Below are 14,311 nucleotides of genomic sequence, written 5' to 3'. Positions count from 1 at the left end.
GCTGCAGTCAACCACTGATCTCAGAACTGATGCCAATTTATTCAGTATGAACCGTTGAGCTCAGTGACTGGCTGCGGTTGTCACACACGCTAAAGACATGACATCACCACTGCAGCCTATAAAGAAGACCCGAGCAGCAGCAGAGAGCCGGCACTGGAGCAGGGGAAGGTGAGTAATGCTGATTGTAGTATTTGTTACACAGGCTCGTAGATTGTGTTCAGAACACTAAAAGTGGAAACCTCTTCTCTGCTGGTACAGGGCACATTGTGGTGTTCAAAGTTGTAATGAGCCCTAGTCTGAGGACACAGGAATAATGATGAGATGGCCTGAGAGCAGAGAGGAACGCTGAGGAGAAGGTCTGAGGGAAGAGAGGAACGCTGAGAAGGCAGCCTGATTGCAGAGAGGAATGCCAATAAGATGGCCTGACGTCAAAGAGGAATGGTGAGGAGATGTCTTGAGGGTACAGAAGAGAGCTGAGGAGACAGCCTGTGGGTAGAAAGGAGGGCTGAGAAGACAGCCTGAAAGTGGAGAGGAATGTTGAGGGGATGGCCTGAGGTTAGATATGAGCACTAAGGAGGCAGCTAGAGAGCAGAGAAGAAAGGAGATGGCCCAAATACAGAGAGGAGCGCTGAGGAGATAGCCTGAGAGCAGAGAGGCGCACTGAAGAGACAACCTGAGGGTAGAAAGGAGCACTGGGGAGACAGCCTGAGCATAGAGCTGAGGAGACAGCATGAGTGTAGAGAGTAGCGCTGAAGAGACAGCCTGAGCGTAGAGAGGAGCGCGAATGAGGCAGCCTGAGAGAAGAGAGGGACACTGAGGAGACAGCTTATTTAGAGAGAAGAGCTGAGGAGACTACCTGGGAGCATAGAAAAGTGATGAGGGGACAGACTTAGGGCAGAGGGGATCACTGAAGAGATGGCCTGAGAGCAGAGAAAAGCACTGAGGGGATTGCCTGAGGATAGAGGATCGCCGGGGAGTTTCAAAGAGGAGCAATGACGAGATGGCCTGAGAGGAGACAGGAGCGCTGAGGAGACAACCTGGGAGCAGAGGGAAGCACTGAGGAGACGGCCTGAGAGCAGAGAGGATCACTGAGGAGATGGCCCGAGAGCAGACAGGAGCGCTAAGAGATGGCCTGAGAGCAGACAGGAGCGCTGAAGAGATGGCCTGAGAGCAGAGAGGATCGCTGAGGAGATGGCCTGAGAGCAGTGCTGAAGAGATGGAGTGACAGCAGAGAGGAGAACTGAGGAGATGGCCTGAGAGCAGTGCTGAAGAGATGGAGTGACAGCAGAGAGGAGAACTGAGGAGATGGCCTGAGAGTAAAGAGGAGCGCTGAGGAGATGGCCTGAGAGCAGAGAGGAGAACTGAGGAGATGGCCTGAGAGTAAAGAGGAGCGCTGAGAAGATGGCCTGAGAGTAAAGAAGAGAGCTGAGGAGATGGGGTGAAAGCAGAAAGGAGCGCTGAGAAGATGGCCTGAGAGCAGAGAGGAGCGCTTAGATGACCTGAGAGCAGAGAGGAGCGCTTAGATGGCCTGAGAGCAGAGAGGAGCGCTGAGGAGATGACCTGAGAGCAGAAAGGAGCACTGAGGAGATGGCCTGAGAGCAGAGAGGAGCCCAAGGAGATGGCCTGATAGCAGAGAGGAACATGGAGGAGATGGCCTGAGTGCAGAGAGGAGCCCAAGGAGATGGCCTGATAGCAGAGAGGAACATGGAGGAGATGGCCTCAGTGCTGAGGAGATGGGCTGAGAGTAAAGAGGAGCGTTGAGGAGACCAACAAGAAAATGCAGAGGAGATGGTCTGAGGATAGAGAGGAACACCGAGGAGACGGCCTGAGAGTGGATTTATAAGAACAAGAACAACTTAGGTGAGAAATATGATAGGAATCTTGACAGAAAGTTGACGGAGCTCATTATAGTCAGTGGTGACAGTCGAACTCCACTCCTGGGCATCTAATGGTGAATCCATCTCCAGTCTGTTTTCCATTGCTCTATTCCTACAAAGTAACAGAACAACGGACGGATTTAGCAGTAAACACAGCCTTAGTCTGGGGTCCCACTAGCGTATGGCATCCGTTGCGAGAGCATCGGATGTGATATGCTAATGACATTCGGCTCCTGCTCTGCGGCGAGCGGGAGCCGAATGTCAGTGCTCCATGCTGCGATCCTCTCTCATGAAGAGGATCACGGCATAGCTGCGGAGGGGACGTAGAAATCAATTTCTCCATCTCCTCTGCTGCTGGCATCGGTGGGTATCGCACTGCACTCGGGTGTTATCCGAGTGCAGTGCGATGTTTCACACGCACCCATAGATTATATGGGTGCGTGTGATCCGATTCCAGCACGCAATCGCAGTATGCTGAGATTGTTTTCCAGCCCAATCGCAATCTGATCGGTGCTGTAAAAAAAAACGCAACTGAGCACAGAAACATGGGATTAAATTGGTCCGAATGCAATCTGATTTTTTATCGGATTGCATTCAACCAATTTAATTGCAAGTGAGAGTGAGGCCTTAAAGGGGTTGTCCATTTACTTTATGTTTTCAAGGTAGAATCAAATGGTAATGGGTGGTGTTAGGGGTTAGAGGAATGGTTATGGACGTGACCTAAGATGTCATGATGTACAATCTATCCCTCTTTATCTTCTCTAACAGTTGGGAGGTCACACAAATGTAGAAATCTAATTTAATTAATGCAATTGCAATGTGTGAATAAAGTCTATAGAGGGTGTGAGCCCCAATGGGGACTGTGATAGTAATGTGTAGCACCCTGAGGATTCGGCTGCTACAGGGGTATTGCACCTCAACCCAGAGGTGTGATATTCCACTCCCGGGTAAGGAAGGAGTGTGGAACTGAGCTCAGATAGACTGCATGCACTACATACATCCCATTCCAGAGGAGCAGGCCGACGGCACTCCCACTTAGAAATGTGCAGGTGCGACCGAGCCTGTTCCTGGCTGGAGTGGGAGGGGGGAGGAACATCCCATGTAGTGTAGGGGCAGATAGGGGGAGCAGTCTGGGTAGTGATAGGAGCTCATTGGGTGCTGGTCACCTGAGCTCACACATAGAGGGATATATAAGGAGGGCACCATCTAGAATCAGGGTCAGTTGCAGAAGACAAGTCTGTCAGGTGGAGGAAGGCAAAGGACATCCTGTCAGTAACAGAGAGGAAGAGCAGCCCTGAGGAGAAAGAGAGAGAGGAGCAGTGAGAAAGACCCAGAGGGGGAAGACAAAGAAGGGACCCAAGAACCCAAATCAGATCACCGGGTGAGGAGTCAGCACAAGGGTACCGGAACCCAAACTGGTGGGGGCAGAAAACACATCCCTAGCCAGAGACCGGAGGCTGTGGGCAGCATCTGCCACGGCCACCCACTACATCCACCCTGAAGGCTTACCACATGAAGGGTCAGGGAACCTGAGGACAAAGGTTGCCCCACAGAAGGCCCGAGGGAGCTGGACCTAGGCGGATCACTGGTGGGGAAGGCAGAAGAAAGGACAGAGGGAGAGCTCAGGGCCACGCTCCGGACTTGTTTGGGGGTTGGCTGGATCCAGGACCTGGTGGACGCAGCACGGCTCGGGAGGTCACTTGGAGCTAGAGTGACCAGGAACATCTGCAGTAAGTAAAGACCCTTAACTGCACAACCCGAGTCTGTCATCATTACCGGCTGCACCGCACCACCACAACCCCCATCCTCTGCGCCTGTCCCCTCTGAGGCTATACCCCTCCCGTTGGGGGTTATCCCACCAAGCTGCGCACCCACCATCAGCCTCAGCGGACCCTGCAGCAGCGGCGGCCACAGTGACCGCATCACAACGGGTGGCGTAGTCGACACAACGAACTTTAATAACATCAGTAAAGACTGCCACATAACACTGAGCTTGACGCCCTGGGCACGGGACCGGGTCACAGCCGCTCGGAGACTACAACCCCCCATCTGATCCGGTGCCGGGTATTCCCCTCAAAAAGGAATATGTCCCAGGGGGCGCGTCAACTTTGGCGTAGTCGGCAGGATTACGTGCCCGCAACACCCGGGTACTGCGTGCCTGAAGAAAAGTGCAAGTTTACCTCAGAAAGAAGACTCCTGCCGGTTCCGGAGGGTCCACGCCATCGGACTCCATCACCAGTCGTTTCCCGCCGATTGTCCGCCATTTCCAGCTTGTTCCCGCCATCTGCCGAGTTTCCCGCCACTGGGAAGCGATTCCCGCCAAAACCGCAGATTTCCCGCCTTGGAAGAGCAGCGGACGCCATTATGGGCGTGCCAAAGGAGAGCAAGAGGCCACCTCCCATCGTGGGCCAGGACAGAAAATGGCGCCAAAAGTGGAAACCGCCCCCACCAACAGAGACTGTGATGCTGGAGGTGTCTGTCAGCGTGAAAGAACTCCCCCTGGAGCTGACAGTCACCGAGTTGCCCCGGGACCGCCCTCGAAGTGGGAGGAGACGAAAGAAAAGAGAAAAGATGGGTGTCGCCTGGAGCAGTCTAGAACGAGCGCACCCGGAGGCAAGGTGTCTAGAGCGAGAGCACCCGGAGTCGAGGAGAGAAAGAGTAGACCCGGGAATGGAGCGGCAGCAGAGCAGCACCGGCCCGCTGGCCAGGAGCCTGCTGGAGGAAGAAGGAGGAGAGCAGAGCAGCACCGGCCCGCTGGCCAGGAGCCTGCCGGAAGCAGAGCAGAGCAGCACCGACCCGATGGTCAGGAGCCTGCTGGAGTCAACAACCCCGCTAGGCTTAGCGGAGATCCTAGCGCAGCTCCCCCGAGACCGGGAGTGCGCGCGGAGTGCCCTGGAGGGCCTCGCGGGAAGGATGGCCCGAGTGCAGAGGGAGATCCTGGCGGAGTGGGGCCGGGAGATGGCCCAGCAAGCTGGAACCCGTCCACTTAACCCGCTCCCTTGGAAGAAGACATCGACTGCCTCTGCGGATGACGCGGGAGGACCCAAGGCCGGAGACGGCGCAGAAGAGGGAGCGAGACGCATGGCAGCAGGTAAGGGGGATGCCTATACCCCATACCGGAAGACCGCTTACCTGCCCCAGCTCCCCGTCGCAGAGCCCGAAGGTCCCCCGGCCGTACCCGAGACCGCCATGACACCGCCACTGACTAGGCCCCGACCGGAAGCCGCCGTCGCGACCCCGGTGACGTCACGCGTCGTGACCCGGAGCGTGGCGAAGGAAGAAGAGCCTCCGGCCTGGTCACAGGGCCTAGCGTTTCCGGGCGCTGCATCCAAAGCAGAGCCATCTACCTCCGCGGAGCCTCCGGCCTGGTCGCAAGGCCAGGTAACCCAGGGCGCCGCCGTCCTAACGGTGCCCTTCACCTTCCAGGTGCCCCAGGCCTGGCCGCAAGGCCTGGGCAACCCGGGCGCCACCACCACCGCGCCCGCGCCCGTAATACCTAGGGTGCCACACCTGGGGGAGGACCTCTTCGGCCAGCTCACATGGCCGGACGGGCGGCCCTTCATCTGGCCCGAAGGGTACCCTGAGCTGGAGCGGCAGCAAAGACTAGGGCCCTTGTGTGCGCCCCTAATCCCGGCTCCGAAGCCCGTGGCTCGGGTCTCGCCTCCTCTAGCAGAAGCCCAATTCGTGTGGGACCCCACGGGAGAAGATTTGATGGGGTTCACCGGAGAAACTCGGGCCGCCGCAGCTGAACGTACAGAGTGTTGCCGTCAACAGCTGGCAGAGTTTAAGAGAGAACGGGAGGAGAGGCGGGCCAGAGAGCAATGGGCCCAGACCCACAGCGCGGAGCAAAAGAGTCGGACTAGGAGGGACCCCCGTGCAGCAGATCGTCCCCGTACCATCGGGACGGTAATAAAGTTTAATGCGCAGCATGGGTGGGGCTTCATAAGGGACCGGAACACCATGGGTGACGTCTTCGTTACCCGACGGGATGTCGAGTCCCACCTGCCAGAGGGTCACAAAGGCCATGACCTCTACGTCGGTGACGAGGTAACGTACACCCGGCACAAGTGTGCCAAGGGACCTTACGCCCTCCACGTGCATCGCCTGACGGAGGAGGAGTTGCGGTGTAGGGAGGAGGAGGAGCCAGAAGACCCGGACGGGTTCAAGGCTAGAAGGTACTATGACTAAAATAGTACAAAGGACTGTACATAGTTACCCGTCGGGGTACCCAAGCAACCGTTGCTGCTAAAGTAGTCCCCGTTGGGACCAGTGAACTGTTTACCTGTGTGACCCCTTCCATACCAGGCTGAGGACTGTGAGCAGCCATTCCCTTCCCTATACCTGGCCGGGGACTGAGAACGGCCAAAATTCCCCTGTACATAGTTGCGCTTCCTAAAGCGCCCCCTACCGGTTTTATATGAGAAACTGTTTTTCAAAAGACTGTCGCACTTTACCTGGTCACGAGTTGCACGGTGACCAGAGGAGGAAGAAAGAAAAAGACGACGAGAAAGTTTTATATATATATGTTTTATGTGTTTTACATGTTTATAAAAATTTGTATGTTTTGGTGTTTTATGTCTTGCAGCCCGAGGACGTGCTGTGGTTTACCAGGGGGGAATGTAGCACCCTGAGGATTCGGCTGCTACAGGGGTATTGCACCTCAACCCAGAGGTGTGATATTCCACTCCCGGGTAAGGAAGGAGTGTGGAACTGAGCTCAGATAGACTGCATGCACTACATACATCCCATTCCAGAGGAGCAGGCCGACGGCACTCCCACTTAGAAATGTGCAGGTGCGACCGAGCCTGTTCCTGGCTGGAGTGGGAGGGGGGAGGAACATCCCATGTAGTGTAGGGGCAGATAGGGGGAGCAGTCTGGGTAGTGATAGGAGCTCATTGGGTGCTGGTCACCTGAGCTCACACATAGAGGGATATATAAGGAGGGCACCATCTAGAATCAGGGTCAGTTGCAGAAGACAAGTCTGTCAGGTGGAGGAAGGCAAAGGACATCCTGTCAGTAACAGAGAGGAAGAGCAGCCCTGAGGAGAAAGAGAGAGAGGAGCAGTGAGAAAGACCCAGAGGGGGAAGACAAAGAAGGGACCCAAGAACCCAAATCAGATCACCGGGTGAGGAGTCAGCACAAGGGTACCGGAACCCAAACTGGTGGGGGCAGAAAACACATCCCTAGCCAGAGACCGGAGGCTGTGGGCAGCATCTGCCACGGCCACCCACTACATCCACCCTGAAGGCTTACCACATGAAGGGTCAGGGAACCTGAGGCCAAAGGTTGCCCCACAGAAGGCCCGAGGGAGCTGGACCTAGGCGGATCACTGGTGGGGAAGGCAGAAGAAAGGACAGAGGGAGAGCTCAGGGCCACGCTCCGGACTTGTTTGGGGGTTGGCTGGATCCAGGACCTGGTGGACGCAGCACGGCTCGGGAGGTCACTTGGAGCTAGAGTGACCAGGAACATCTGCAGTAAGTAAAGACCCTTAACTGCACAACCCGAGTCTGTCATCATTACCGGCTGCACCGCACCACCACAACCCCCATCCTCTGCGCCTGTCCCCTCTGAGGCTATACCCCTCCCGTTGGGGGTTATCCCACCAAGCTGCGCACCCACCATCAGCCTCAGCGGACCCTGCAGCAGCGGCGGCCACAGTGACCGCATCACAACGGGTGGCGTAGTCGACACAACGAACTTTAATAACATCAGTAAAGACTGCCACATAACACTGAGCTTGACGCCCTGGGCACGGGACCGGGTCACAGCCGCTCGGAGACTACAACCCCCCATCTGATCCGGTGCCGGGTATTCCCCTCAAAAAGGAATATGTCCCAGGGGGCGCGTCAAATGTGTGTACAGCGCTGCGGAGTATGGTGGCTATATAGAGAATAATGGGGAATCTCCACATACCTCCACCTGCAGAGCCGCCACCACATATATGGCTGCTCTGTGCGCACAGGACCTGTGATGAGGTCACAGGAGGGGAGGAGTCAGGGGTCACATGATCAGGGGCCTCAGTGGATGCAGGACTCCACTGTACCCGGCAGGATGGAGCGTGTACAAGTGTTTAGTGTGTGGTGAGCATCTCTATTAGGTTATAGGCCAGACACTATATACCACACTTATCTGTGTGACTGGCGCCCTATATCGGCCTTATCCATGCACACTTATAATACTGCGCAGCCGCCCCTCCATGAACCGACGGTGTGAGTGGTTGTTTCATCTATTTTGCACCTGTGCTGACTCCGACTTTATCATGGGGACTGTTGTGTCCTGCAGTGTATTTGATATTGTGTCTGTCACGATTCCTCCGCTCAATGTGTCTTGGACGCAGTGACTGACAGCTCAGTCATCTAATCTAGTGCAGGGACGTGCTGAGCTGTCAGTACTTTGATTGACAGCTCAGCCGTCCAATCTGAGATTGGGAGATGCTGAGTTTCCTTCAGGTGTTCCCTGTTCCTAGTGATTAACCTGCTACTTACCTGAGCTGTCAGTCTCAGATAGCTGCCAGTTGTAGCTTTCAGCTCAATGTGGTCTGTTCCCTCTGTGCTTTGTGCTCTGAATTTAGACATTCTGGTATTCTGTTGCCAGACCCTGGCTTTCCCTATTGACTACCCGTTTGTATTACCCTTTTTGCCTTGACACACGCTGACCTTGGAATTCTGACTCTGGACTGTGACCTGACTAGGAAGATTTATGGTGGGCGCTGTCATGCTGAAGACAAGGATGAGAAAGGGTAGAAAAACAAAAAACATATTAAAAGATAGCAATGTGTTTCAAAATCGATCTGATATCTTCCTCGGGTCATCATAAAGCTTTTTTTTCCTCATTTTTTTGCCTCCTTCTGTCAACTTGAACAGTGGAGAAGCAGTCTATAAGAGGAATACCATTGTGCTACTTCTCTTTGCACAGTTGTGCCTGACCGTCTCAACTCCACCAGGTGGGAAGATTCCATTGACCCTTCCCTGTTTCTTATCACCAGGACTTCACCATGGAGCTACATAAACTTCTATGAAGTCGTCATGCTCAGGTCAGGAGAGACCCACGGCCAGTCCATACATTGCACAGACATCTAAATGAACCTTTAGTATTATTGAGCACAATAACTTTGGAGGGGAACAAAGTTGAGCATTATTATGGTCTATGGCAATTGGGGGTGGCGGGTATATTACTATTACCGCAGGGCTTGCCTGAGCAAGGGGGCATCTGCCTGTTGGCTACCTCACAAGTGCTGACTCTCTGTGTGGTTACATATACTGTAAGCCTGTCTATATGTGGGTGTATGTATGGATAAGGTCTGCATATATGTATGATTTATATATATATATATATATATATATATATATATATATATATATATATATACACTGCTCAAAAAAATAAAGGGAACACTTAAACAACAGAATATAACTCCAAGTAAATCAAACTTCTGTGAAATCAAACTGTCCACTTAGGAAGCAACACTGATTGACAATCAATTTCACATGCTGTTGTGCAAATGGAATAGACAATAGATGGAAATTATTGGCAATTATCAAGACACCCTCAATAAAGGAGTGGTTCAGCAGGTGGGGACCACAGACCACATCTCAGTACCAATGCTTTCTGGCTGATGTTTTGGTCACTTTTGAATGTTGATTGTGCTTTCACACTCTTGGTAGCATAAGACGGACTCTACAACCCACAGAAGTTGCTCAGGTAGTGCAGCTCATCCAGGATGGCACATCAATGTGAGCTGCGGCAAGAAGGTTTGCTGTGTCTGTCAGCGTAGTGTCCAGAGCCTGGAGGCGCTACCAGGAGAGAGGCCAGTACACCAGGAGACATGGAGGGGGCTGTAGGAGGGCAACAACCCAGCAGCAGGAACGCTACCTCCGCCTTTGTGCAAGGAGAAACAGGAGGAACACTGCCAGAGCCCTGCAAAATGACCTCCAGCAGGCCGCAAATGTGCATGTGTCTGCACAAACGGTTAGAAACCGACTCCATGAGGGTGGTATGAGGGCCCGACGTCCACAGATGGGGGTTGTGGTCACAGCCCAACACTGTGCAGGACGCTTGGCATTTGCCACAGAACACCAGGATTGGCAAAGTCGCCACTGGCGCCCTGTGCTCTTCACAGATCAAAGAGGGCTCACACTGAGCACATGTGAGAGACGTGACAGAGTCTGGAGACACCGTGGAGAGCGATCTGCTGCCTGCAACATCCTTCAGCATGATCGGTTTGGCAGTGGGTCAGTAATGGGGTAGAGTGGCATTTCTTTGGAGGGCCACACAGCCCTCCATGTGCTCGCCAGAGGTAGCCTGACTGCATTAGGTACCGAGATGAGATCCTCAGACCCCTTGTGAGACCATATGCTGGTGCGGTTGGCCCTGGGTTCCTCCTAATGCAGGACAATGCCAGACCTCATGTGGCTGGAGTGTGTCAGCACTTCCTACAAGATGAAGGCATTGAAGCTATGGACTGGCCCGCCCGTTCCCCAGACCTGAATCCAATGGAGCACATCTTGGACATCATGTCTCGCTCCATCCACCAACGTCATGTTGCACCACAGACTGTCCAGGAGTTGGCGGATGCTTTAGTCCAGGTCTGGGAGGAGATCCCACAGGAGACCGTCCGCAACCTCATCAGGAGCATGCCCAGGCGTTGTAGGGAGGTCATACAGGCACGTGGAGGCCACACACAATACTGAGCCTCATCAGGAGCATGCCCAGGCGTTGTAGGGAGGTCATACAGGCACGTGGAGGCCACACACAATACTCAGCCTCATCAGGAGCATGCCCAGGCGTTGTAGGGAGGTCATACAGGCACGTGGAGGCCACACACAATACTGAACCTCATTTTGACTTGTTTTAAGGACATTACATCAAAGTTGGATCAGCCTGTAGTGTGTTTGTCCACTTTAATTTTGGGGGTGACTCCAAATCCAGCCCTCCATTGGTTAATAAATTTGATTTCCTTTGATGATTTTTGTGTGATTTTGTGGTCAGAACATTCAACTTTGTACAGAACAAAGTATTCAATGAGAATATTTCATTCATTCAGATCTAGGATGTGTTATTTCAGTGTTCCCTTTATTTTTTTGAGCAGTGTATGATAAGGTCTGCACATACAGTATATGTGCGTTTTAAATATATTTATGTCTACTACAAAAAAAGGATACAACTTTGTCAATTACGTGCTGTTTATATGGAATATTTTTTTAAAGGAAAAAACCAATGATGTGGATATACGTATTGTGTCTTATGATGTAAGAAAATGCAGGTTATGCAGACACGATGTTTTCATATGTTTGTCATTAAACTCATCTCCTCTCGATCATGTCAGGTTCCCCAAGCTTCCCAAATTATCCCCATTATGATTCAGAGACTTATGTACACATAACCTACCAGTTTTTTTAGGAGAATTAAATAAACAATTGGTGTGTGGGGACTTTACTATATGACCGTCGTGTAATGTTCACTATTGATATAATCACAATGCTGCTTGAATGCAGCACAATCATGAGAGCAGCAGTTTCCAAGCCACACGCTTTGTATTCTATCATTGTTGTTGTATCAATATACACACGTGGTCAAAATTGTTGGTACCCCTCGTTTAATGAAAGAAAAACCCACAACGGTCACAGAAATAACTTGAATCTGACAAAAGTAATAATAAATTAAAAATCTTTGAAAACTAACAAATGAAAGTCAGTCATTGCTTTTCTGCTTCCACAGAATTAAAAAAAAAATTAAACTCATGAAATAGGCCTGGACAGAAATGATGGTACCCCTGAAAATAATGTGACAAAAGGGACATGTTAAATCAAGTTGTGTCCACTAATTATCATCACAGGTGTCTACAATCTTGTAATCAGTCAGTGGGCCTGTATATAGGGCTACAGATACTCACTGCGCTGTTTGGTGACATGGTGTGTACCACACTCAACATGGACTAGAGGAAGCAAAGGAAAGAGTTGTCTCAGGAGATTAGAAAGAGAAAATTATAGACAAGCATGTTAAAGGTAAAGGTTATAAGACCATCTCCAAGCAGCTTGATGTTCCTGTGACTGGAGTTGCACATATTATTTAGAAATTTAAGATCCATGGGACTGTAGCCAACCTCCCTGGATGTGGCCCCAGGAGGAAAATTTATGACAAATCAAAGAGACGGATATAATACGAATGGTAACAAAAGAGCCCAGGAAAACTTTTAAAGAGATTAAAGGTGAACTTCAAGCTCAAGGAACCTACAGATCACTACAGATCAGTACAGAACCTACAGATCAGACCTACAGATCACTACCCATTCCTGCTAATACATGTGGGGACAAATGACACTGCAAGAAAGGACCTGGAAACCATCTGCAGTAACTTTGAAGACTTAGGCAAGAAAGTGAAAGAATTGGGAGCGCAGGTGGTCTTCTCATCCATCCTCCCAGTGGATGACCATGGAACAATGAGGTGGAATAAGATTCTACAGGTGAACAACTGGCTACGTCGATGGTGCCGTCAGCAAGGATTTGGATTTCTGTATCATGGAATGAATTACCTATACGATGGACTACTTGCTAGAGATGGGGTGCACCTTACGAAGACTGGAAAACATGTATTTGGAAGTCGCCTTGCTACACTCATCAGAAGAGCTTTAAACTAGAACAATGTGGGAAGGGAAGCAAAAGGCCAGAAAAAGCCATACAGCTGACAAATACTATTGAGATCTCTGCTACTGGAAGTGGAATGGAAGAACAAAGACAAAAAAATCTAAATAATAAAAATATGGGAGGAAGAGAAACCAATCACAAACTAAAATGTTTTTATACAAATGCACAAAGCATGGGCAACAAACAAGGAGAATTGGAACTACTAATGCAGGAAAAGAAATATGATGTCATTGGAATCACTGAAACTTGGTGGGACGATACACATGATTGGAATAAAAGGCTAAAAGGATACAACTTATTTGCAAGAAACAGACTTGATAAACGAGGAGGAGGTGTTGCATTGTATGTTAGAAAAGCGTATATCTGCACAGAGATTGAAGCTTCAGAGACTGGGAGTTCTGTGGAAACTGTTTGGGTAAGAATACAAGGAGAGAACAACGGAAAGGACACCATTGTAGGCATTTACTACAGGCCACCTGGGCAAGCTGAAGATATGGATGAACTCTTTATGTATCAAATGACCAAGTTCTCCAAAAAATATGACGTAGTGGTCATGGGAGATTTCAACTATCCAGACATTTGTTGGGAATCTCTCTCAAGTAAAACTAACAGGTCAAGCAAATTCTTATCCTCTCTTGCTGACAACTTTATCTTCCAAAAGGTAGGGGAGAAAACAAGGGGATCTGCTACTTTGGATCTAATCCTTATAAACAGGGAGGAAATGGTTGAGGAGGTAAAGGTGGCTGGGACCCTAGGAGGCAGCGATCATGCTATTATAGAATTTTGGATAACTAGAGGAGGAAGACATGTGAAGACTCAAACTTCAAGGTTAGATTTTAGAAAGGCAGATTTTAAGAGACTCAGAAAGAGAATAGGAGGGATCCAATGGCTGGATGTCCTTAAGGACAAAAATGTCCAGGAAGGATGGGAAATTTTTAAAAATGAGATTCTCAAAGCACAATCGTTAACAATCCCGAAAAGTAGGAAGAATGGGAAGCTTTTAAGGAAACCAGGATGGATGAACACAGAACTTAAACACATGCTAAAAAGAAAGAAAGAAATGTTTATTAAATGGAAAGAGGGAGGCATATCTAAAGAAGATTATAATGCAGTCTGCAGATCCTGCAGGGCACATATCAGGTTAGCTAAAGCTGACAATGAATTAAGGCTTGCAAGAGATGTCAAAAGCAATAAAAAAGGATTTTGGGGGTATGTCAAAAGTAAAAGAAAAGTCAAAGATGCTATAGGATTTTTACAGGATGAAAATGGAGAAATGGTAAGAGAGGATGTTGAGAAGGCCAAACTTTTTAATTCCTATTTTGCATCTGTTTTCTCTCAGAAAGAAAATGTAACATCAACTGATCTTCACTGTCCTTTTAAAGGAATAGAGGAATCCAAGTTATCTGTAAACAGAAAGATTGTGAGGGAATATTTAGCTAACATAAATGAGTTCAAGTCTCCAGATCCAGATGAATTACACCCCAGAGTACTGAAGGAGATCGTAGAAGAAATTTTAGAACCACTCTCCATAATCTTTGAAAATTCTTGGAGAACAGGAGAAGTCCCAGAAGACTGGAGAAGAGCAAATGTTGTTCCTATCTTCAAAAAGGGGAAGAAGGTGGACCCAGGGAACTATAGGCCGGTGAGTCTGACTTCTATACCAGGAAAGATCTTTGAACAAATTATTAAACAACATGTATGTAAGTACATGGATAAGAATGAAGTGATTAACCAGAGTCAGCATGGGTTTGTAACTAACAAGTCATGTCAGACTAACTTAATTTCCTTCTA

The sequence above is a fragment of the Phyllobates terribilis genome, unplaced genomic scaffold (assembly GCF_046119375.1).
Source record: "Phyllobates terribilis strain yellow unplaced genomic scaffold, ASM4611937v1 Scaffold_140__1_contigs__length_4765195, whole genome shotgun sequence".
Classification (NCBI taxonomy): domain Eukaryota; kingdom Metazoa; phylum Chordata; class Amphibia; order Anura; family Dendrobatidae; genus Phyllobates; species Phyllobates terribilis.
Note: the sequence above shows the minus strand (reverse complement) of the source record.